General features: G+C 45.2%; 1 protein-coding gene across 1 annotated transcript in view; it reads right to left on the bottom strand.

The window, feature by feature from the left end:
• LOC117669499 (connector enhancer of kinase suppressor of ras 2-like) overlaps window positions 1–25,974 on the bottom strand; it is a 392,766-nt gene that overhangs the window by 54,818 nt on the left and 311,974 nt on the right. The window lies entirely within an intron of this gene.

Below are 25,974 nucleotides of genomic sequence, written 5' to 3'. Positions count from 1 at the left end.
TATATAATGGTGCTAAAAGTTAAAAAGCACTTCTGAATTTGCAAGGATGGAATGCATTGATGGGACAAAGATTAAAATTCTTTTTTTCCCCAAAGCAACAGTTTGGAACTCCTTTAGCACAACATTTCTTCTTAACTTTTAATCCAGTATAGAGCAGTAAAATGCAACAGGCTGAAAAACAAGTTCAGGAGATCTGAATATAGGCTTTCTTAAGAGTTTATATTTATTTTATAGCTGCGAGGTAGACATTTGCTTAGCTGGGAACAACTGCAGGAAGTCCTCGACTTATGACCACAATTGAGTCAAATCAAATCAAATCAAATCAAGTCAAATCAAGTTTATTACAGTCAAAGACCAGAGACCAGAACAAATAAAAACACACTCAAGGAATATCCAGTTAAAAATGCTAGAATAAAATAATAAACGACGGATAAAATTTATATTGATTTGATTTGACTTGAATTGAGTCCAACATTTCTGTTGTTTAATGGAGTTTCGCCCCATTTTATGACCTTTTTTGCCATAGTTGTTTAAGTGAATCGCCGCAGTCGTTAAGTGGGTAACCTGGTTGTTAAGTGAATCTGTCTTCCCCGTTGACTTTGCTTGTCAGAAGGTCTCAAAAGGGGATCACATGACCCCGGGACACTGCAACCATCATAAATACGAGTCAGTTGCTAATCATCTGAATTTTGATCATGTGACTATGGGGATGTTGCAACCGTCATAAATATGAACCAGTTGCTAAGCGATTGAAGTTTGATCACATGACCATGGGGCTGTTACAATGGTCGTAAGTGTGAAAAAAACACTTTTTCAATGCTGTTGTAACGTTGAACCGTCACTAACTGAACTGTTGTAAATTGAGGACTACTGTTCTGACCTTGGCTTCCTTTATCTCCCTTGACATGCTGCCAAAGACCTAATTGGCAATTAGCTTTGCAAGGCCACACAGAGCACAGAGTCAAAACGGAGCTTCAGAATTTAAACCGACCAGCACGAACAAAGTTGCTTCCTGCAAAGGCTCACGTGCCTTTGCTCCTCCTTTATGTTTTATGGGAGGAGCCAATCATCTCCAAGCCTTACTCCTGAGTCGTCTCTTTTAATTGTTCTTACATTCTGACAGCTCTGCGCATGTGCGGATTGGGAACAGGCTCCCCTTGTTATTCTGCCTCGCTGATGTCTGACTCTGGAGGCAGCACATAACTCCCATATGGCCCTGGCCCCCTCTCTGCCTCCAGCGCAGAGCCCTCTTTCCCCAGACACCAGGACTGGCCCATGTTCCTCCCCAACCTCCTCACTGTCTGACTCTGCAGACCCTCGGCAGACCACAACAACTACCTATAGTCAGTCCACTCCAGAGGTGGGTTTCAGCAGCTTCTGACCAGTTCTGGAGAACCAGTAGCGGAAATTTTGAGTAGTTCGGAAAACCGGTAGTAAAAATTCTGACTGGCCCCGCCCCCATCTCTTCTCTGCCTCTCAAGTCCCACCTGATCAGGAGGCAATGTGGATTTTGCAGTATCCTTCCCCCGGATTGGGGAGGGAATGGAGATTTTACAGTATCCTTCCCCTGGAGTGGGGTGGGAATGGAGATTTTACAGTATCCTTCCCCTGCCACACCCACCAAGCCACACCCACAGAACCGGTAGTAAAATTTTTTGAAACCCATCACTGGTCCACTTGTATTGGGAGAAAAAGATAAATATTACATCAGATTTGCTAAGATACAGTAAATATAATTGAAGATAGAAACTTCATATTAACACTGTTTCCTTCTTGTTTTGTTTGCCTCGGTCTCCCTGGGCTCTAATGTTGCCGCAGAATGTTCACAGCATGCCAATTACAAAGGAAAAAGGAGAATTTACCAAACAGAGGCAATATATCCCATTGGCTTTAGAAAGTCACCCAATTATTTTAATAGGACCTGGTTGCGCATCTCAATATTTTTGTACCTCCCCGGCACATTTATAGATGGATGAGATGTTGTGTATCAATGTCCTTTCTGGGATTTGCATGCATGTTTCTCTAGCGCTAATGAGAGACCATGTTTTTTTTCTGGCACGGATGAAACCCGGGGCTGAAAAATTGGCCGGAGAAAACGTCTTGGTAGGTCGTGACGTTTTCTGTAGCTGTGAGACTTCTGAAGGAGGACGCACTCGCTCGTTCTTTGCGAGTTCAGCAGGCAGGAAAACGGTGCCGCCTTGAAGCCAACCCAACAGCTTGAAGCCCCCAGCCGATATGCTCCGAAATTGTGTCGTACCATTTGTCTGTTTGCAAACATTGCTTAAAAAGTGTGAACGATTTGAGATCCGCAGTCTGGAACTTTGGCACGTCAGTCATTAACAGACAACAACTGCGAGCGAGAAGGGACCTTGATGCTTTCATACTGTAAACTTCACATTTGTTATCTGTGCTGCAATTATTATTTTTTTTCTTCTTTTCTCCCTCTCTAATTTGGGGCATATGGCTGCTAAGTACATTCAGGGAAATGTTACGCCCTATCTTGGAAATATCTTTTTTCTCTCTCTCTCTCTTAAGGCTAAATATGCCCGCGGAGCCATATCTGTGGGCATGCGAGCATTGCCCTAGTTCAGCTCCAGCGTGCATGTGCGTGCCAGCCACCTGATTTTTGGGCCTTCTGGGCCCACCGGAAGTTGGGGCAAAGGCTTTTTCTGGCCTCTGGAGAGCCTCTGGTGGGGTGGGGAAGGCTGTTTTCGCCCTCCCCAGGCTCCAAGAAAGCCTCTGGAGCCTGGGGAGAGCGAAAAAAAGGCCTACCGGGCCCACTGTGCCATCATGTGCCAAAAGTGGGAGGAGTGCAGGAGGGGTCGCATGTGCATGCGTGGTGGGGGCATGGCACATTGAATTATGGGTGTGGGCAAGCCTGCATACGATCCCCCCGCGCGACCCCTGCTTTTGGCATGTGACGGCAAAAAGGTTAGCCATCACTGTTGTAGGCTGTATTGATATGATCCTTCTCATTTTCTCATCTTTCCTAATACCTTCCCCTGTTGGTATTGATGATGTATCCCTTGTTATTGTAACTTATGATTAATGATTGTAACTGTGATATATGACCTATCACTTTATTGTTTGTATGTACACTGAGAGCTTATGCACCAGAGACAAATTCTTTGTGTGTCTAATCAGACTTGGCCAATAAAGAATCCTATCCTATCCTGTCCTGTCCTGTCCTGTCCTGACCTGTTCTGTCCTGTCCTGTCATGTCCTGTCCTGTCCTGGGTTTTGAATAATGTTACTACCAGTTCGCCGCATGCACGCACACTCGCTTCATGCATGCATATGTCCAGTTTCCGCATGTACCTGCCTTCCATGCATGCGCCCGGCCTCAAAAATGTGCCTAAATAGGATGGCATAGAGCTGGGGTAGGCCCACCTGATTTTTGCTACTGGTTCGGGCAAACTGGTCCAAACCAGCTGAATACCTCCTCTGATCCCATCCCATCCCATCCTATGGCTCCAGACTATTCTATTCTATTCTATTCTATTCTATTCTATTCTATTCTATTCTATTCTATTCTATTCTATTCTATTCTATTCTATTATTCTATTCTATTCTATTCTATTCTATTCTACTCTACTCTACTCTACTCTACTCTACTCTACTCTACTCTACTCTACTCTATTCTTTCTTGCAAAGAAAAAAGGGAAATTTTGATTGTCTTTCCCAGTTGTGTTTGCACAGGGGTTAAAAAAACTTCAAGATAGTAGATCGTCTCAGATCTGCTTCCTTGGATTGGAGAGATCCCTACTTTTCTCCTTAGGTGTGAACATATAGGACAAACATCCTAAGCACATTAAAATATGCTACAATTGAACACCTTTTCCCTGACTAGAAAAAAAAAAAAATAGCCAGCATTAGAAATTCAGAATTCAGTTGATTAAAATGGAAATCCTAATATCGCTCACATTCTATTTCAAGAGTTATCATTAATAGAGACCCCCCAGGAGCCGACATATTTTACAAAAGGCTGAAAATGGCTGTCAGCATCTTGATATGTTATTAGCTTAGCCATCATTAATTTAACTGCTTATAGTTTCCATCTTCCAAAACCAATTTGTTCTTGGGATGAAGCAGAGGGAAGATGAGAAGTTATAATGAATGAGATCGTTGGCTCATTTAAGCAAAACATTGGTGAGCAGATTCTTCAGGGTTTTAAGCAGAGATTTTTTTTCCAGGATTAATTGAAGATGCTGGGGATTAAATTTAGGACCTTCCACCACTCAGCTATGAATTCTTCCTAACACATCTGGAGAAACACACCTTAGGACTGCTTGAAACCACCAGGGTTGTAGATAGTGGTGTAGGAGGACAGGCGGAGGTGGAGTCAAAAGGGGAATAAGCCTAGAATCATTAAGTTCCCACAAGCAGTCCATGTCCAAGCTCTCTTTAATTCTGTTAACTGTTATCCACTGTTATTTGCGGGACCGCCTGCTACCACCAATAGCCTCCCACCGACCAGTACGCTCCCATAGAGAGGGGCTCCTCCGGGTGCCGTCGGCCAAACAATGTCGACTGGCGGCCCCTGGGGGAGAGCCTTCTCTGTGGGGGCACCTACTATCTGGAACGAGCTCCCCCCCCGAGATACGGAGGATTCCGGATCTGCGTACCTTCCGCCGCGCGCTTAAGACCTTTCTATTCCATCAAGCTGGCCTGACCTAAACTTTTCCTCTTTTTAAATGGGAATTTTAAATTTGGTTTTAAATTGGGGTTTTAAAATGGTTCAGCCAAATTTATTTAATTTGTTTTATCTCTATTTTAAATTTTGTACTTATATGTTTTATTTTATGGCTGTTCACCGCCCTGAGTCCTTCGGGAGTAGGGCGGTATACAAATTTAATAAAATGAAAATGAAAATGAAAAAATGAATCCAGAATCAATTTAGTGCTGACTGTTACTTGACAAGTTTAATATCAGGTCTGAAGAATCAGGACCACACATTAACTTCTAATGCTCATGGCTGTACACAACAATCTAGTCAACTAAGGTTCAGCATTAATTGGCCCTAAACTGACAAGAAAACAACCAAGCTCATTTCAGCTATAAATTACAAATATTCTCAGGGATGGGCTTCAAAAATTTTAGCAAGGGGTTCGCTACCAGATTGCTGGGTGGTTGTGGCCATGGTGGGTGTGGCCTAGTCGGCCTCCTGCACCATGGCAGGGAGGGGGCATTTTTGTCCTCCCCGGGTTCTGGAGGCTTTTCTTGAGCCGGTGAAAATGGCCTCCCCAGGCTCTGGAGGCCCTCTGGAGGCTGGAAACGGGTCCGTTTCTGGCTTTCACAAACTTCCAGTAGGCCCGTTTTTCATCCTCCCTTAGCCTCCGTGTGTGCCCTGCACTTACCTACATCCAAAGCGGGCCACCTGGGGACTCCTGGGAGGGGCGGGCTTGGTGGGGCCATCCAGGAGTGGGATTTGGGGGTTCTCCAAACTGCACAGAATCTTAGCTAGAGCTTCTCCCGAACCCCTGCGAAATCCCAGCAGCCCATCCTTGAATATTCTCCTTTATGGACACTTTGCCTAGTATTAAGAAATTCTCCTGTTATTATTTTCCTATCCGCTTGATGGAAGGGAATTTGCTTTTGAACTTTCTTGGCGTGGAAGAAGTTAATTTTAGTGAATCTGCGGTGCTTTGTGCACTTATTTTAATAACAAGGCAACTAAAGGGTACAAGTCAACGGGCCATCTTCCACTGTATTTTCACCTCTGCCACCTTCTGCAATCTCCCTGTCTTCTAGTAGCTCCTGGAAGAGAAAAAATGATGTCTCTGGAGAGTCTCAATCATCCACATTATGGTTGTCCCAAAGGTGTTTTTTTCCAATAGCAATTGGACTTTCTTGGGGGTTTTCCCCCCTCTTTGAAAACATTTTGCTTCTCTTCCAAGAAACTTCTTCCATTCTAACACAGTTCTAATCAGAAGTGGGATCAGTGGTGGGTTTTGTTGTGGCTCCGTTACCTGAGCCTGTGTCATCAGCAGGAGAGGACTCCGAGTTGGCAAGGCCTCCCTCTCCAGGACCCTCCTCTCTGGCAATGTCTTCGGTGTCCGCCGAAGGGCAAGAGATAGGGCCAGGGCCAAGCACGTCCACGCAGCCACAGGTGGACAGTGATGAGGGTAATGAGTCTTGGCTGGATCCTCGGCAGCGTCGCAGAGATAAGCACGCGCAACAGAAGAAAAGGCGTGCCAGAGATTAAGCTGAGTCACTGGACCACACCCCACAGGGTATAAAAGGGGGTGAGGTGGCCATTCAGACTCTGTGATGGACAAAACTAACTACTATCGAGTCACATTGCATCTCTGGAAACAACATTATCGGCCTTGGATTTATTTTACAAAATGGACAATTCTTGACTGTGTGTATTTTGTTTATTGAGTAAAAGTTCTTGGCAAGCAGCTACTGGGTTGCTGCCAAGCATCTTATCGGAAGAATTGGTTGTCTGCCAGTTTATTTAACCCCCGGCTGTCTGTTTGTGTGCGTGTGTGGGACGGGGACAGAACAGGTTTCAAATTTTTTTTACTACCGGTTCTGTGGGTGTGGCTTGGTGGTGTGGCATGGCTTGGTGGGCGTGGCTTGGTGGGCGTGGCAGGGGAAGGATCCTGCAAAATCTCCATTCCATACCCACTCCAGGGGAAGTTTACTGCAAAGTCCCCATTTCCTCCTGATCAGCTGGGACTCGGGAGGCAGAGAATAGACGGGGCAGGGCCAGTCAGAATTTTTATTACCGGTTCTCCGAAGTACTCAAAATTTCCGCTACCGGTTCTCCCGAACTGGTCAGAACCTGCTGAAACCCACCTCTCGGTGGGATTCACTTACCTTCCCTACCGGTTCGCAAATGAGAGCATGCCTGCTTGGGCGCTTGCTTAGCTCACACGCACCACCTCTGAGCATGCCCATGGCCTTCTGTGCATGCACAGTAGTCACACATTACGTCCGAGCGGGTGGGCGGAGCCTCCCGCAGTCGCTGCTACCGGTTCGCATGATCCGGACAGAACTGGCTGAATCCCACCACTGGTTCTATCTTAAAATTGAAGCTTAGAAGCTTCTTGAATGAGAAGCGAAATGTTTTCAAAGAGAAAGAAACCAAGGAAGTCCAGTTGCCTTTTGGAAAAAGCCCCTTTGGGACAAAATAAACTATGATGAAACTCTTCCCATGAGATTTTTGTGTGTGTGTGTGTGTGGTAAATATAGAAAAGACTTTACGGTAATGGAACAACCCAGAAACAGTCCCAACAGAACCTCCCTCGAGCCCCGCTCCCCTAATTAATTAAATTCAGAAAGGTATCAAATAAATTTGAAAGGGATCCTTAAGGTATCTGGGAATAAGATAGAAAAACAGAAGCCTCTTCAGTGGGGAATGGAAGCGCTTGAGAAATTGCAACTGAAATTTCAGCACAGCCAAATAATAGGTTGGGAAAGCCATAATTTCCAATGAGAACTATAGTTTGAGGTTCTAAACACACAACAGGCAAACTACAGGTTAGGCAAGCCTTCATCTAGCCCTTTCTCTCCAATCTTAGCTTTATATATTCATTCTCGGTCCTTGGTGCAGTCGACTCTAGAGATTACTCAGGGGTTTCGGAGACTTCAGTTTCTCTATGTAGGGACTCCAGTCAGGGGTGGGATTGAAAAATTTTAGCAACCGGTTTGCTGCCTCCTGCACCACGGCAGGGGGGTGGGCATTTTCGCCCTCCCCAGGCTCCAGAGGCTTTCCTTCGAGCCTCCAGGAGGGTGAAAACGGCCTCCCCTGGACACCGGAGCTTGGAGATTGGGCAGCCATTTGTCCAGAACAGTATAGGCAGAGGTGGTATTCAGCAGGTTCTGACCAGTTCTGGAGAACTGGTCGGTAGCGGAAATTTTGAGTAGTTCAGGGAACCAGTAAATACCACCTCTGGTATTCTCTGCCTCCCGAGTCCCAGCTGATTGGGAGGAAATGGGGATTTTGCAGTATCCTTCCCCTGGAGTGGGGAGGGAATGGAGATTTTACAGTATCCTTCCTCTGCCATTCCCACCAAGCCACGCCCACCAAACAATGCCACGCCCACTAAGCCACACCCATGGAACCGGAAGTAAAAAATTTTGAATCCCACCACTGAACTGGAGGCCCTTCGGAGGCTGGAAATGGGCCCGTTTCTGGACTTCCTGTACTTCTGGTAGGCCTGTTTTTCACCCTCCCAGGCTCCAGAGGCATACAAAAATGACCGTAACACACACACACATACACACACACTATTCACAGTCCGTCTTTAATACCTAATGGAAAAAAAGAGTCTTGACAATTTACAAGGTTGATACTACCTGATACCAATCTGTTACAGAATCTTGTTTTGTTTGCTGCTTCGGGTAGCACAATTTATTTATTTTATTTTATTTATTTAGTTTGTCAAACATGTACGAGATAACAGGAATAAGTATAAATGTGGATATGAACACAGGAAATGGGTACGAATAAATGGAGACAGTAGGACAGGGACGGTAGGCACTGGAGTCTCCGAAACCCCTGAGTAATCTCTAGAGTCGACTGCACCAAGGACCGAGAATGAATATATAAAGCTAAGATCGGAGAGAAAGGGCTAGATGAAGGCTTGCCTAACCTGTAGTTTGTGTGCTTGTGCACGCCCCTTACAGACCTCTTAGGAATGGGGTGAGGTCAACAGTAGACAGTTTAAGGTTAAAGTTTTGGGGGTTTGGGGATGTAACAACAGAGTCAGGTACCTCCCAGAAGGTAACAAGGAAAACTAGTGAAGGAGAGGATGTGTCGCATCCATGACAATACTGTGGACCAGCACTTACATGCCGTGTCTTGGATAGAAGGAAGTGAACATCTAATAATCTTTTCCACTTAAAAATAATAAAGGCAGGATATCCATAACAATAAAAGAAAATCCAGAGCCCTAAAATAATCTTCAACAGATCCCTCCCATCTTCTCCAGAACATCCCCTAAAAAGCGAAGTTTGGAGACTGGATAGAAGGAAGTTTGAAGGGGTCATCTCTTATGGTAGGACTGAGAGATGGTTTCTTCGGGGTGGACATAGCACCCTTTCAAAGCAGCTGCTGCACTCCTACACCGAAACGGCATTCATCCCTCCCCAGGTCAGTGGTGGAATTCATTTTTTTTTACTACTGGTTCTGTGGGCATGGCTTGGTGGGTGTGGCAGGGGAAGGATAGTACAAAATCTCCATTCCCACCCCATTCCAGAGGAAGGATACTGCAAAATCCCCATTCCCAGCCCATTCCTGGGGCCAGCCAGAGGTGGTATTTGTTGGTTCTCTGAACTACTCAAAATTTCCGCTACCAACCGGTTCTCCAGAACCTGCTGAATAGCACCCCTGCCCCAGATCCAACCTGAAGTAACCAGATTCCTTTCCATAGCTGGCAGAGCTCATGCTGCAGAGATGCATTCTCTGCTTCCTTGAAGTTCCTAAACTCCAACAAATCTGAGAACAAATGTTTTCCTAGTTATCTCATCAAAATCTGCCCTGAGTGTAGAAGAATGATTTTATCAGTGAAATATTTATCAAACATTTCACATCAGTCAGCGGGTAGGGTCATCCATTTGGGTGTCCAGAGCAGAGAGTAGGCTATCTTCAATAAGGATTTAGAAGACATTTTGATAATGCAATAAGAACTAAAAAAATAATAATACTGCTCCTTTCATTTCCAGAGTACAAGACCAAACACAAGCTCTTCGGTATATCTGATCTGCTGGTGACCTTCTACCGCTGCACCATAGAGACTATTTTAACTTACTGCATCTGTGTATGGTTTGCCAGATAGGACAGCGCTCCAGAGGGTCAACGTCATTGCCCAGAGAATCATCGGTTGCCCTCTCCCCTCTTTGGAAGAGCTTTATAGCTCCCGCTGCCTTAAGAAAGTTCAAAACATCCTTAAAGATCCATCTCATCCTGGGCAGCCTTTTTTTTTTTTGAACTATTACCATCTGGCAGACGGTACAGGACGATAAAAACAAGGACAAATAGGTTGAAAAAACAGCTTCTATCCCAGGGCAATAACCATATTGAATTCTACTGTATAGTGCAACACTAATGCAACATCAGGGGTTTTCAATTTACTTGTATAGAATGTGAAGGATGTGTGTTTTTGTTTTATTTTTTAATAGTTTTCTTATGTATAATGTACACTGAGGATGGCATTTAATTGAGTTGTATGAGGTGCAATGACAATAAAGCAGGGGTGGGCTGCTGGGGGTTCACAGGGGTTTGGGAGAACTTCTAGCTAAGATTCTGTGCAGTTCGGAGAACCCCTAAATCCCACTCCTGGCTGGCCCCGCCCACCCTGCCCTGCCCCTGCCAGGAGTCCCCACACGGCCCATTTTGGATGCAGGTAAGTGCAGGGCGTGCGGGAAGGGCAAAAAACGGGCCTACCAGAAATTCAGGAAGAGTGCCTCCGGAGCCTGGGGAGGCTGTTTTTGCCCTCCCAGACGCTCCAGAGGCTCGAGAAAAGAGCCTCTGGAGCCTCCCCGGGCTCCAGAGGCTCAAGAAAAGCCTCTGGAGCCTGGGGAGGGCAAAAACACCCCCCCCCTGCCATGGTGCCTGAGGCCGACTAGGCCACCCCCACCATGGCCATGCCCACCCAGCAACCAGGCAGAGAACCCCTTGCTAAAATGTTTAAAGCCCACCCCTGCAATAAAGTAATCTAAATCATATTTGTCTCTCAGTCTCCTCAGTTGGTGCTATAGCTTTTCTTTCTACTACTACATCTCCTGGACTACTTTAGGCGCAGTAACATTCAACACCTTTGTCATCTCTCTATTCCAGAAATCAATGAAGTGTACAGCGAAGCTGCCCACTAGATTGATTTCAATGACAACTGAGCCTAAGAGCAGTTCTCACCTAAGATAAATGGAGAGCATTCTATCAATAAGAACATAAGGTGAAACACAGGTCAAAGGCCCACCTAAGGCAACAGTCTCTTTCGCAGCTGTCACAAAGCTTTTAGTGAACTAGCAGCGTCCTACATCAACAACGGCAGCTGAACTTGGAAACAAGAGATCCAGATATCTGCAAGTTCATGATATCCAGATTCTCCATAAAAAGCAAACAGTTCAGTGGTGAAATCCAATTTTTTTTACTACTGGTTCTGTGGGCGTGGCTTGGTGGGCATGGCAGAGGAAGGATACTGCAAAATCTCCATTCCTACCCCACTCCAGGGGAAGGATACTACAAAATCCCCACTCCCTCCCCACTCCAGGGGAAGGATACTACAAAATCCCCATTCCCTCACCACTCTGGGGCTAGCCAGAGGTGGTATTTGCCGGTTCTCCGAACTACTCCAAATTTCCACTACCGGTTCTCCAGAACCTGTTAGAACCTGCTGGATTTCACCCCTGAAACCGCTCCTTTTGCAACTTAACTCTGTCCCGTCCCCGCCTTGCTATCCCTTTGCAAAATGCCCCCAAAATATCCTTAAAAAAAAAAAAAGACCTCGAGACCGTCAACTTAATCTGTCAACGGTTCTCCCCTATTTTGTGTTCCTAACCAAATAAATCAATAGCTTTTTCTCATCTTGTTCTCTTAATCTCTAACGATCGCTTGTCCAATTTCACTTCCATCCACACTGGTTGCCTTGACAGTTTGAAACTCTCCAAGTTAACCTTTGCTTTAAAAGCCATTGCCCTGAAATTGACTTCTGGGAAAGAGAACACATTAAGGAAGTATTTTTAGCCCTTTAGAAGAAGAACAGAAACTGTCCGTCGTATTTGGTGAGGTGGAAGGCAGGAAATCCTGACCTCTAAGGCAACTTCATGGCCTTCCTATTTTGTTGGCACTTAATGTAGCACCTGCTGCAGGAAATTCCTTATAAAACAAGAAGAGCAAATATAATGGATAGATACTTGTTACCAATGCAAAATGGAGTTAACAGAATAATGGAGTTGGTAGGGACCTTGGAGGTCTTCTAGTCCAACCCCGTGTTCAAACATGAGACCCCATACTGTTCTGGACAAATGGCTGTCCTTAGAAACCTCCAGTGATGGAGCACCAGTGGTGAAATCCGCCCGGTTCTATTCGGTGCCGAACCGGTAGTGCTGGTGGCAGGAGGCTCTGTCCACTCACCGGGACATCATTACATCCCGTTTTTTTACCCTCTATGCATGCACAGAAGATGTGCGAGTGTCTCCATTCCCCAACTGGTAACGAAGGCAAGTGGATTTCACCCCTGTGGAGCACCCACAACTTCTGAAGGCAACTTTCCTTTGAAACAGGCAATATAACTGTCTAGTTTGGTTCTGCAACCCAACAAGACAGACACAGACTTCAGAGGATAATTAGAACTGCAAAAAAAACAATGGCTACCAACCTGCCTTCCATGGAGGACCTGTATACTGCATGAGTCAAAAAGAGGGCTGTGAAAATATTTACAGACTCCTCGCATCCTGGACATAAACTGTTTCAACTCCTCAACAACCCTCAAAACAACACTATAGAGCACTGCATTCCAGAACAATTAGACACAAGAACAGTTTTTTCCCGAACGCCATCACTCTGCTAAACAAATAATTCCCTCTACACTGTCAAACTATTTACTAAGTCTGCACTACTATTAATCTTCTCATCGTTTCCACCACCCATCTCCTTCCACTTATGACTGTATGACTGTAATTATGTTGCTTGTATCCTTACGATTTATATTGATATTGTTTCCTGATTGCTTATTTGTACCCTATGACTATCATTAAGTGTTGTACCTTGATTAATGGATCTTTTCTTTTATGTACACTGAGAGCATATGCACCAAGGCAAATTCCTTGTGTGTCCAATCACATGTGGCCAATAAAAAATTCTATTCTATTCTATTTCAACTCAGCAGTAAGATTCAATGATATTTTTCACCAATTTCTAAATTTACACATTTACACACATAGGAATTCATGTTACTCTATCTATCTGAGTTGTGTGCCAACCCTCCTTATTCATCTTCCTAGTTTGTTCTTTTACCTTGGTAGATCCGAAAGATTTCTCTAGGGAGCTATTCTACGGTAGAATTAACGTCTCCATTTTTCTTAATTCTTCTTCTTCTCATGTCTCTAATACATCTCTGAGGACAGAACCATACATCCCGTCTCTTTTCACCAGCAAAAATGTCCTGAGAATATGTTTTCCATCAGTACTGTGTAATTATGCAAGCTTTGTAGGTCATATTATTGTTAACATTTATCATACAATACTTTCCCAAATTCTTACCCAGTGGTAGATGATTTAAATCATTTGCATGTTAATGGTCACAAAAACCCTCTGAGGTCACTGACTCTCAAAGGATTTCTCTCTTTCTCCAGGGCAATTTATCCTCTGTATGATCGGAGAACAGCCTAGGGATCAAAGGGACTAGGTAATCTTTCCGTAGTTGACACATTTGCTACAAAGACTTGCACTTGTTTGCATTTTGCACCAAAACATCTTCTTATGGACCAGAGATTTCATTGAGGGCCACATCAGGGTTGTGTTTGACCTTGGGGGGTGTGGGGTGGGCTGGGTACAGTGGTGGGATTCAGCCAGTTCTGGAGAACCGGTTGTTAAATTATTGGCTGGCCCCTCCTCTCCACCTGCCTTCCAGGAGTCCCCACGCACCCCGTTTTGGCTCCCAGGTAAGTGCAGGGAGCTCTACTAGGCACAAAATGGGTTACAGGAGGGTGTGGCGCCCTCTCCCCGTGGCCTGTTTTTGCTCCCCGGAGGCTGCAGGGAGGCCTACTAGGCCCAAAACAGGGCACTGGGGCAGCGGCAGGTCACCCCACAGCCCGTTTTTGCTCCCCAGGGGGGTGCAGGAGGCCGAGTGCTGCCTGTCACATCCTCTGGCCATGCCCATTATGGCCACACCCACCCAGCTGGTCATTAGAGCAGAGAACCGGTTGTTAAATTATTTGAATCCCAACACTGGCCGGGTGGGCATAGCCAGCTCGACATCACTCATGTTGGGGGGAGGGGGGACTGTCGTGCCTGAGCACTCTACCAGCAAAAACAGCTTGGGAGGGCCATATGTGCCCCCCACCCTGAGCTCTGTTTTTACTGGCAGAGGCACCACAGACTGTTTCCAGGGTGGTTCCATGGGCCAGATTTAAGCACCTCACGGGCCAAATCTGGGTCCGTGGGCCTTGAGTTTGATATCCCTGCTGTAGACATTCTTTTGATACAATCCTATAAAAGAAATCTACAACAACAACAACAACAACAACAACAACAACAACAACAACAACAATAATAATAATAATAATAATAATAATAATAATAATAATAATAATAATTTTATTTATATACCGCCCTTCTCCCGAAGGACTCGGGGCAGTGTACAGCCAGAATTAAAACATAAATATACAATATCATAGTTAAAATTAATTAAAATCATTAAATAGTTTTGGCCGAATTTTAAAACCCAAAATTAAAACCCAAAATTAAAACCCACTTTAAAATCATTCAGTTAGACAGCCCCGCCTGTCAGAACAGTAGGGCACAGCGAAAGACCCGGAGGTCAGAGATGTTACGAATATCCGGGGGCAATTTATTCCAAAGGGTAGGAGCTCCGACAGAGAAGGCTCTCCTCCTGGGTGTCGCCAGCCGACATAACTTGGCCGACGGTACCCTGAGGAGTCCCTCTCTGTAGGAGCGAACTGGTCGGTGGGAGCTGTTGGTGGCAGAAGGCGGTCCCGTAGATATCCTGGTCCTATGCCATAAATAAATAAATCAGCTTGGTGATTATAGGAAGTCCTTGACGCACGACGACAAACGGGGCTAGAATTTCTGTTGTTAAGCGAGGCTTGTTCAGCGAGTTATGCTGAATGCTGTGATCTTTTTGTATGGTTGTTGAGTGGATCGCTGCAGTTGTTTAAGGAAATCTGGTTTTCCCCCATTGACTTCGGTGGTCAAAAACGAGCTTGCAAAGTTGCAAATGGAATCATCACACGATTCCAGGACACTGCAACCTGTCAGGTTTGATGTCATCTCAAATAAATTGCACTCCCAAACAATTAATCTTTGCTGAAATATTCCATTTATTGAGTACGACAGATCTGGCCCCGACTTCGTCGTAGCCGATACTAACCCTCTGACCCCCAAACCCTTCCCTTTCCGTTCCCCAATTCTCATCTCCTCATTGGCCATCTTCCAAGTCAGTCTCCCCAGCTTCTGACCTCACCCCACAGGAATGTTCCCCCCATCTCCTAGGGGATATTATCTACAGAGAAAATAAGTAGGTGAAAAGTCAAGCCTCGTCTTTTTATGGCAGCATCAGAATGCTGACACAACCATTGCAAATGTGTAGTATGTCGGTTGCCAAATGCCTAGATTTTGATCATGTGACCGTGGGGATGCTGCAATAGTTGTAAAGGCATGGACTGGTCGTACGTAACTTTTTTCTGTGCTATGTAAATTCATATGGTCACTGAATGGTTGTAAGTCGGAGACTACCTGTATTAGAATCATTGGTGGTAAATCAATGTATTGGCTCATTGAATTTAGAATAGAATTGAGCTGGAAGGGACCTTGGAGGTCTTCCAGTCCAGCCCCCTGCTCAAACAGGAGAACCTATACAATTTCACACAAGTGACTGTCCAATCTCTTCTTAAAAACCTCCAGTGATGGAGCGCCCATGTTTTCTAAAGGCAAGCTGTTCCACTGGTTAATTGTCCTCACTGTTAGGAAGTTTCTCCTTAATTCCAAATTGCTTCTCTCCTTGATTAGTTTCCAACCATTGTTTCTTGTCCTACCTGTAGGTGCTTTGGAGAATAATTTGACCCCCACTTCTTTGTGGCAGCCCCTCAAATACTGGAACACTGCAATCAGGTCACCCCCTAATTCTTCTTTTCTTTAGACTAGCCAGACCCAAAACCTGCAGCCGTTCTTCATATGGTTTAGTCTCCAGGCCTTTGATCATCTTAGTTGCTCTTCTCTGGAACTTTTTCCAAAGTCTCAGCAACTTTTTTGTAGTATGGTGACCAAAATTGGTTGCAGTATTCCAAATCTTACTAGGGTTTTTTAAATAAAGCGGCACTAATACTTCACGTGATGTATCCTTGGGTTGTAGTCCGCCAGCAGCCCGCAGAGCTAGAAGTGGAGTCGGACAGTGAGGAGGCTGGGGAGGACCATGGGCCAGTCCTGGAGTCTGGGGAAGGCCCGGATGAGGACTCTGTGTCGGAGGCAGAGATGGGGCCAGGGCCATCTGGGTGTGATGCGCGGACTCCGGAGCCTCCAGAGTTGGACAGCAGAGAGGCAGAGGAACAGGAGAAGCCTGTTCCTCCTGAGCTGCCAGAAGGCAAGAACAGTTAAAACAAAAGGGACGACTTGGTAGTAAGGCTTGGAGATGATTGGCCCCTCCCATAAGACATAAAGGAGGAGCAAAGGCTCTTGGGCTCTTTGTAGGAAAGCAACATTGTTAAATCTGTTTTCCAGTCGGCGCCTCTTGTTTCTGAACTTCATGGGGCTTTGCCAAGAAAGGCCTTTGGCAGGGTACCAAAGAAGATAAAAGTTTGTGATAAGCCGAAGGACTTTTTCTGAAGGACTTGTTTTGGAATTAATTTGGACTAAGCTGGGAATGAAGTAATTCCCAGCTGTTATAATAAAATAGGTTTGTTTAAGACTAATTATGTCTGGTAATGCCTAATTGAGCCTAGGTCACACACCTTGTGTCAGGTCATCGTGACTTGGAGGGATAGCAAAATGTAAATGCAGCAACAAAGATACAGCAGAGATCTCGCTGTATTGTTGTACTGTGAAATACAGAGCTGGCAGCCCTCCAGATTTTACCAAACTACAACTTTCAGCCTCAGCAGCATGGCCAAAGTGAGAGATGCTGGCAGAGGCCTCTTAGCAGCTTTTGAGAGCTTCACGTCCTTCTCCTCATTGCATGGACTACAGAGGAAATTCTTGCAAAACAGGTGCCAGCTGGGACAGGAAGAACTCACGAGGTCGCTCATTGATGTACGTTCCTTGACGTAGCAGCATGGGATGAGTCAGAGTTGCATTGCTCACCACATCTTCAAGATAATGTCAGAGGATATAAGAGCTCTATAGGTTCAGCTTCATTGTTTGCAGCCAGCATTTAATGTGGCTGCTCCAGCGCCATCAGTCTGCAAATATGCTTTGTTTACTGAGGAGCATTTCCTTCAACTGATTCTTGGCCAAATTGCAGAAGAGAATCAGTGATCAAAAAAAGGGTAATAAGTCTTGGTTTTGCTTTTCTTGAAATCTACTTTTCACCCTGTAAGTGAAATTTTGACTTCCCCTGCTTTGCAAAAGCATAGGCTGATATCATACTTGATATTTAAGCTAATGTAGTGGAATGTGGTCTGGATTCCCAGGAAGGGTGCTCTCCGAAGAGATAAAGGAGAAAGGATCAACCTATTCTCCAAAGTATCTGACGGCAGAAAAAGAAGCAATGGATGGAAACGAATCAAGGAGAGAAGCAACCTAGAAATAAGGAGAAATTTCCTGATAGTGAGAACAATTAATCAGTGGAACAACTTGCCTGCAGAAGTTGTAAATGCTCCAACACTGGAAGTTTGTAAGAAGATGTTGGATAACCATTTGTCTGAAGTGGTGTAGGGTTTCCTGCCTAAGCAGGTGGTTAGACTAGAAGACCTCCAAGGTTCCTTTCTATTCTATTTTTAACCATGTAAGCTATCCAAGATGAACATCAGGGGGACTTCAAATATATTAAAGCAAGAATCATCTCTCTTTATACTTTCAACTCCCTTGAATGTTAGATCTGAAGATCCAATCCCAGGCATGAATCACTGGAAGTAAGCTCTTCGGAACCCAATGCATTTTTTTCTTCCAAGTTGAAGACTATTACGGGATGCGGAGGAATCGTCTCAGTTGCAGCTGGCCTTAATTGGCAGCTTGCTCACAATTAGTGTAACCAGAGGAAGTGATTTACACGCTGCCAACTCTCAAAGACGCCTGTCCGGAGCAACATTGATTCATGCAAGGACAGGAATGACAAACGCCTATCAGTGCCATCACTGAAAGGAAGAAGTCTGTCTCCAGGATCGCTAATTAGTATTTGCTACAGGAAAATTAGAATAAACTCTTAATACAGGGGCCCTCGAGACACCAGTTCAACTAAGTTGAGAGGATGAATAAGCTTTAAGGGTTTTTCTTTTCCATTTACTCCTTTTCTGTATTCAGTAGTCATATGATTTTTTTAAAAAAATTCCCACCTTTTTAGGTTAGAATCAGGGGTGGGCTGCTGAGGGTTTGCAGGGTTTTGGGAGAACCTCTAGCTAAGATCCTGTGCAGTTTGGAGAACCCCCAAATCCCACTCATAGCTGGCCCCTATAAATCCTATTTTGAATCAATAAATCACAACTGCCAGCTGCCAGGAAGACATTCATCCTAGGAATCCAAGGTCAACCTATTTCCCAAATCACCTGAAGGCAGAAGAAGAAGCAATGGATGGAGACTAATCAAGGAGAGAAGCAACCTAGAACAAAGAGAAATTTGAGAATCTCCATAGACAATTAATTGATTAATTGTTCTAACTGTCAGGAAATTTCTCCTTAGTTCTAGGTTGCTTGTCTCCTTGATTAGTTTCCACCCATTACTTCTTGTCCTGCCCTCAGGTGCTTTGGAGAATAGCTTGACTCCCTCTTCTTTGTGGTAGCCCCTGAGATACTGGAAGACTGCTATCATGTCTCCCCTGGTCCTTCTTTTCATCAAACTAGACATACCCTGCAACTGTTCTTCATATGTTTTAGCCTCCAGTCCCCTCATCATCTTTGTTGCTCTTCTCTGCACTCTTTCTAGAGTCTACATCCCAGCCCAACCTGACAACAATCCTTCCCCTCCACCAATGGATCTTTTCTCTAGCACTTTTAAAGCACTTGGGTGAGATCCAGATGCCTTCATCCCCTCACATCTATCATTTCTCCGGTTCCTTTGTCTGCCGGTGAAATGAAGCTACAGAATCTCCTACACATAATTCCATTAGGAATATTTCTCCACTGCTTCATTTATTCCTCACAGCGTGAGAGAAGAGATGGGGGGGGGGGGGAAGATATTATATGCAAGTAGCAACAGAAAGGCGCGTGCGAACAGGCATACACACACACACACAATTTATAATTACACAGAGCCATGTTATTTAAAATAAGTGTTTAGGAAGTAGCACGCCATCGAAACCTAAAATTAAAACATTTGGAGCGATTTCATACGGTGCTTTAAGGAGGCAAACTTTGCTTTCATTTGGAACGGGAGGGTTTAACTAATGCACGCTTGGCCAAATGCCCAGGTTGGACACTGTTGTACGACACTGGACCAGCGAGGAAATTAATGTCAAGAACCACCAGCATACTCACCAAAAGGTCAGGAGGCAATTTAGAAGTTTTGCTATTCTTGCTAGAATTGAAGGTTTATTTTTATTTTTATTTTTTGTTCCTCTTGGTTTCACATCATGTGCCTAATAGAAGTAGAAGGAATTTCATTAAGCTTGTCCTTAGGGAAGTAGCATTATTTTCCAGAGGAGAAAATGGTGGGGGGGTGGAGGGCGAGTTGTTTTGTTGCAGTTTTGTGGATGTTTGCAGTGACATGCTGTGCTGTGTGAGACGGCAGTGGTAGGTTTCAAAAATTTTTATTATCGGTTCTGTGGGCGTGGCTTGGTGGGCATGGCTTGGCTTGGCTTGGCAGGTGTGGGAAGGGAAGGATACTGCAAAATCTCCATTCCCACCCCAATCCAGGGGAAGGATACTGCAAAATCCCCATTTCCTCCCAATCAGCTGGGACTTGGGAGGCAGAGAATAGATGGGGGCGGGGCAGGGGTGAAATGCTCCCGGTTCGGACCGGATCGCCCGATCCGGTAGCAATGGTGGCGGGTGGTTCGGAGAACCGGTAACAAAAATTCCTGCCCCCCCCACCATGCCCAGCTGAGCCGCACGATCATCAGAGGCTTTTTTTTTTTTTTACTTTTAAAAGCATTTTTTCTACAACCTCTTCCGACTTTTACTTTTTTAAAAGTTTAAAAAAAAAGCCTCTGATGATCGTGCGGCTCAGCTGGGATCGTCAGAGGCTTTTCAAAGCATTTTTTTCTGCAACCTCTTGGCCGAAGAGGTGGTTTAAAAAATGCTTTAAAAAGTCTCTGACGATCCCAGCTGAGTTGCCTGATCGGCAGAGGCTTTTCAAAGCATTTTTTAAAAAGCCTCTCTGACAATCCCAGCTGAGTTGCCTGATCAGCAGAGGCTTTTCAAAGCATTTTTTAAAAAGCCCCTCTGACGATCCCAGCTGAGTTGCCTGATCGGCAGAGGCTTTTCAAAGCATTAGAAAAAATGCTTTGAAAAGTTAAAAAAAAAAAAAAGTTGGCCACGCCTATCCAGTCACATTACCACCACCACCACCAAAGCACGCCTACAGAACCGGTAGTAACAAATTTTACATTTCACCCCTGGGGCGGGGCCAGTCAGAATTTATACTACCGATTCTCCAAACTACCCAAAATTTCCGCTACCGGTTCTCCAGAATTGGTCAGAACCTGCTGAAACCCACCTCCGGTGAGATGGGTTTCTACGCAAGATTGCACCTTCTACACAAGATTGTTTTCCCAAATGACTCTTTTTTTTTTTTTTGGCCTTGACTCTTATTTTTCTCCCTTCTAATGGTTAACCAGTCAGGCGTGGGCTGTTGGGGGCTCGTAGGGGTTCAGGAGAACCTCTAGCTAAGATTCTGTGCAGTTTGGAGAACCTCCAAATCCCACTCCTGGCTGGCCCTGTCCACTCCTCCCTCCCCCTACCAGGAGTCTCTATACGGGCCCGTTTTAGATGCAGGTAAGTGCAGGGCACGCATGGAGGCTCAGGGAGGGCGAAAAATTGGCCTACTGGAAGTTTGGAGGGGCTCTGGAGCCTGGGGAGGTGGTTTTCCCTCTCCCAGAGGCTCAAGGAAAGCCTCCGGAGCCTGGGGAGCACACACCCCCTTGCCATGGTGCAGGAGGCTGTCTAGGCCACGCCCACCATGGCCACACCCACCCAGCAACTGGGCAGAGAAACCCTTGCTAAAATTTTTGAAGCCCACCCCTGTAGCCAGTAATATATGGCCAGTATGTGGGTATGTCCCAACATATTTTGCCGACCAAGATGTTAGTATCTGTAAATGCATGTTTTTTTTTTAAAACAGCTATTAGGACCAGAATGATTTAAGTATAGGAAGCCTTTAGATTGTGGGGTTTTTTTTTTTATAAAAAAAAACTAACATAATTTTTTAACTAATGGAATTGGGATTTGCTGCCAAATATTTGTTAATGGTGGTGTAGTTGCTTCTCTCATTCTCTCTCTCTCTCTTTCTCTCTCTCTCTCTCGGTGGATAGCTTTTGAGTGGCCCAGAGCAAATAAAATGGAAATCACCAACAAGCAGCCACAGAAATCAACATTATTAACATGCTAAACAAATAGATTCCTATAACAAATAGAATTAGAAATTATTTTGCATGCTTCTACAGTATAGTGGTACACACCAAAAAGGGTTTTCTACATGCTTTTTGTTTTCTGGAAATTAATACCTCTCCCTTATAGGCTCTTAAGTGTGTGTGTGTGAAAGAGAGAGAGGGGAGGGGAGGGGAGGGGAGGGAGAGGGAGAGAGAGAGAGAGAGAGACTTTTTATATCTATCATCTCTATCTCTTTCATATCATCTATCTATCTATCTATCTATCTATCTATCTATCCATCCATCATCTGTCTAATTATCCATCCATCCATCTATCTATCTATCTGCCTGCCTGCCTACCTACCTACCTACCTACTTACCTACCTACCATCTAACTATCCATCCATCCATCCATCCATCCATCCATCCATCCATCATCTGTCTATCTAATTATCCATCTATCTAACTACCTACCTACCATCTATCTATCTATCCATCCATCCATCCATCATGTCTACCTAATTATCCATCTACCTACCTACAATCTACTTACCTACCTACCTATCCATCCATTCATCCACCCATCCATTCATCCATCCATCATCTGTCTATCTAATTATCCATCTACCTACCTACCATCTATCTATCCATCCATCCATCATGTCTACCTAATTATCCATCTACCTACCTACCATCTACCTACCTACCTACCTACCTATCCATCCATCCATTCATCCACCCATCCATCCATTCATCCATCCATCATCTGTCTATCTAATTATCTTACCTACCTACCTTCCTACCATCTATCTATCCATCCATCCATCATGTCTACCTAATTATCCATCTACCTACCTACCTACCTATTCATCCATCCATTCATCCATCCATTCATCCATCCATCGTCTAATTATCCATCTACCTACCTACCATTTACCTACCTACCTACCATCTACCTACCTACTTACCTATCCATCCATTCATCTACCCATCCATCCATCCATCCATCATCTGTCTATCTAATTATCTACCTACCTACCTACCTACCTACCATCTGTCTATCATCTATCTATCGATCCATCCATCTGTCCGTCCATCCATCCATCCATATCTCTCTCTCTCCCTCTCTCTCCCTCCCTGTCTCTCTCTCTCACTACTTGAGTAGGGGTTGTACTACAAGACTTTCAAGGTCCCTTCCAGCTGTACTCTGATACAAATTATTTATCTATCCTGCATTTCTTTGGACTTTAGCTTCCTTGCTTCTCTCTCTCTCCTTCCCTCCCTCCCTCCCTCCCCCTTCCCCCTCTCCTTCTTCTGGCTTGCTTCTGTCACCTTTCCACTTTTCAGCTTGAAATCAAGAACAGGACATGCAGATTACTTTGAGAACTATTTGTTCCAGTCCTCCCTGTCCCTCCTTGGTATCCACAGCCAAACAAACGGCCGGAGGAGTGGAGGCAAAGAAACTCAAAGGCAGCTTTTATTTTTAGCGGAGTGCCTGCACACCAGGAAGAAGAGAGCCTTCATCCTTCTTGTATTTTGTGATGGGTTTAGTGTCAGCTTACTGAACTCGAGAGATAAGTTAAGCCTTCTGGCACTGAAGCTGGTACTTGATGGAGGAGGAAAAAAACCCACTTAGGATAGAAGATCTGTATTTTTCAAAGCCTCAACAAGAGAGATGGCGAGTTCTTGTTATTGCACGAAAGGACCAAGTGATGAAAACAGATGCCACTTCAACATCTGCAGCTCAATAAATTGCTTGTCCTGAAATGCAGGATGCATTGTAGGAGAACGGTAGAACAACACAGATTCCTGGGCTATTGAGTACCCTCTGATAACATCCCCTTACTGATTATATTGCACGACAGATGAAATATGACAGGGTTTCATTCACAGAAGGAATTTTTGCTTATTATTGCTGAGCACATTGTAAGCCGCCCTGAGTCTCCGGAGAAGGGCGGCATATAAATCAAATTAAAAAAAAAAAAAACTTGAGGAAGATGATCAGGCTATAACAGGATGGGTAACCAGTGACCCATGGACCACTTCCATCCCCTTCGCCAGCAGGGTCTATAAATACCATGTTGGCCAACAGTATCTCCTTGGGAGTCGGGTGTCAACATTTGTCTGGATGGTAGGTGTGGCATCTTGACCATTCCTGTGATGCCAATACTGTATATGCATAAAAGGAAGGGAATGTATGTCACAATATTCCATTTATCCTCTTGATGACCAGGCCATCAAATGGTTGGACATCATCAAAGCTGACACCAGCCACAGAATAGAAAAACTCAAAAAGAAATAGTGAGTGAAAGATCGGATGATATGGAAAGAACTGGCCCTTAGAATCGCCAAAAGTCGGACATGACTGAATGGACAACCATCTCCTCCTCCTCTTCCTCCTCCCCACTCTCCTCCTCCTCCTCCCTCTCCCTCTCCCTCTCCCTTTCTCTTTCTCCTCCTCCCCCCTCTCCTCCCTCTCCCCCTCCTCCCTTTCCTCTTCCTCTTCCTCCTACCTCACCTTGTCCTCTTCCTCCTCTCCCTCCTCTTCCTCTTCCTCCCTCCTCCTCCTCCCTCCTCCCCCTCCTCCCCTCCTCCTCCCTCTCCTCCTCCACCTCTTCCTCCCTCTCGTCCTCCTCCTCTTTCTCTTCCTCTTCCTCCCCCTCCCCCTCCCCTTCTCCTCCTCTTTCTCTTCCTCCACCTCTTCCTCCTCCTTCACTTCCTCCCCCTCCTTCCCCTCCTCCTGCTCCTCCCCCTCTTCCTGCTTCTCCTCCCCCCCCTCTCCTCCTCTTCTTCCTCCTCTTTCTCCTCCTCCAGATACTATTGCCTTTAGCACAGCATTAGCATCTTCCAGGTATTCAGCCTTGTGGTGCTGAAATTTGGCAGCAAAAATTCAGTTTTTTTTTTAATGTATCCATCCAGGAATCTGTAGGCTGATATTCCTATAGGACCGAAAGCTTAGTTCTTTGCATATTGATGCATGATTTAAAAGCAAAACTTGGAAGATTCAGCTGTGGGCACATGATGTTATGCATTGGAGCTTTGCATGAAGGTATCATCTCATCCTATTTCTGCAATTTCAGAGCAAGGAGAAGGAGACTTATCTGGTTCTCTAACTAAAATGACAGCTCTACAGCGGTTGCTCAAACATTATCACTGGAAGAGAAACCTCATATCAAACGCTGGATTAGTCAAACAAAATTAATAAAGCACAAAATGTTCTTTAAATTTGCTCCAGAGGGACATTAAGGAGGGTAGACAACTATCTTCCAAGTTTTAACGGTGATAATTACATGATTGTAAAGAATGAGAAATTATATTTGGACTGCTCACCTTCCTTGATTATATGCAGATTAAGCTTCCATTAAGAACCAACTCCAATCAATCGAAAGGGAGATTAGAGATGATATTTGGAGGGGCTGACTTTAATTAAAGCGACACATTTTGCAACCCATCCCTAAGTCAACTGACCAGTTCTGGCAAAATCCACAGGAATGATTAGGGATGAGCCGAGATCTTGTGAGAACTGATTAAATACAGGAGCAGATAAGTGTTGCGTTGAATTTGATGCATAAATAATCACAGTTAGAATATGCTCTTTTAAAAACGGTTCATATGAAAGCCGTGTGCCTCTCAGCCTTAAAAAGCTTTCCAAGATTGGGCAAGGGGATGATGGGATGGGAAGTTTTAGAGCTGTGATGGCGAACCTACGGCACGCGTGCCAGAGGTGGCATGTAGAGCCATCTCTGTGGGCATATGCGCCATCGCCAGCTGCTCTTCTGGGTTCCATCAAGCGCATGCGCACCGGCCAGCTGCTCTCTTCTGGGTTCCGGTGTGCACATGCCCACCAGCTGGTCTTTGTGTGAAGATCAGCTGGTCGGCACGCATGCAGGCACTGGAAGCCGGAAGAGAGCAGCTGGCCGGTGCACATGCACATCGAACTAGCTGTCAGGTAGGTATGCATGCACGCGCCATAACCCAGAAGAGCAGCTGGCTGCCTCACACATGCACACCCGCCAGCTGCTCTTTTCTGGGTTCTGGTGCTCCGGCACGCACACGTCAGTAGTGGGTTTCAATTTAGTTTGCTACTGGTTCGCTTGTGTGTGCGCGCACAATCACAGAAGCATGCACAGAAGCGTCTGAGTGGTTGGGCAGAGCCTTCTGCTGCCGCCACTACCGGTTCGCCTGATCCAAGGCAAACCGGTAGCAACCCACCACTGCCATGTGTACACGCTCCACCTGGTGGTTAGCTGGAGTTTTACAGCCTATACCTGGTCACCTTATCAGGGATACCTAACTAGTAGATGTAAGAGCATTCAGGGTTGAAATATGGGGTCCTAGGCAGAAGTGGTATTCAGTCAGTTAGTACCAGTTTGGGCGAACTGGTAGCGGTGACTGCGGGTGGGGGTGGGGTGGGCCTGTCCTCGCCCACCTGCCCGGATGTAATGCTGTCCTATTTAGCTACATTTTTTAAGCTGGGCGCATGCGTGGGGCGAACCAGTGGTAAGAATATTGGAAACCCACCGCTGGTCCTAGGTGCTTTCTGAACTTGGTGGTTTTCTTGCAGACTACCGAGTTAAGTTACATCATTAGTGCACTGATAATGATACCT

Source organism: Pantherophis guttatus, chromosome 12, assembly GCF_059756535.1.
Source record: "Pantherophis guttatus breed Tessera chromosome 12, ASM5975653v1, whole genome shotgun sequence".
Lineage (NCBI taxonomy): Eukaryota > Metazoa > Chordata > Lepidosauria > Squamata > Colubridae > Pantherophis > Pantherophis guttatus.
Note: the sequence above shows the minus strand (reverse complement) of the source record. Positions and strands in the feature narration are given on the sequence as shown.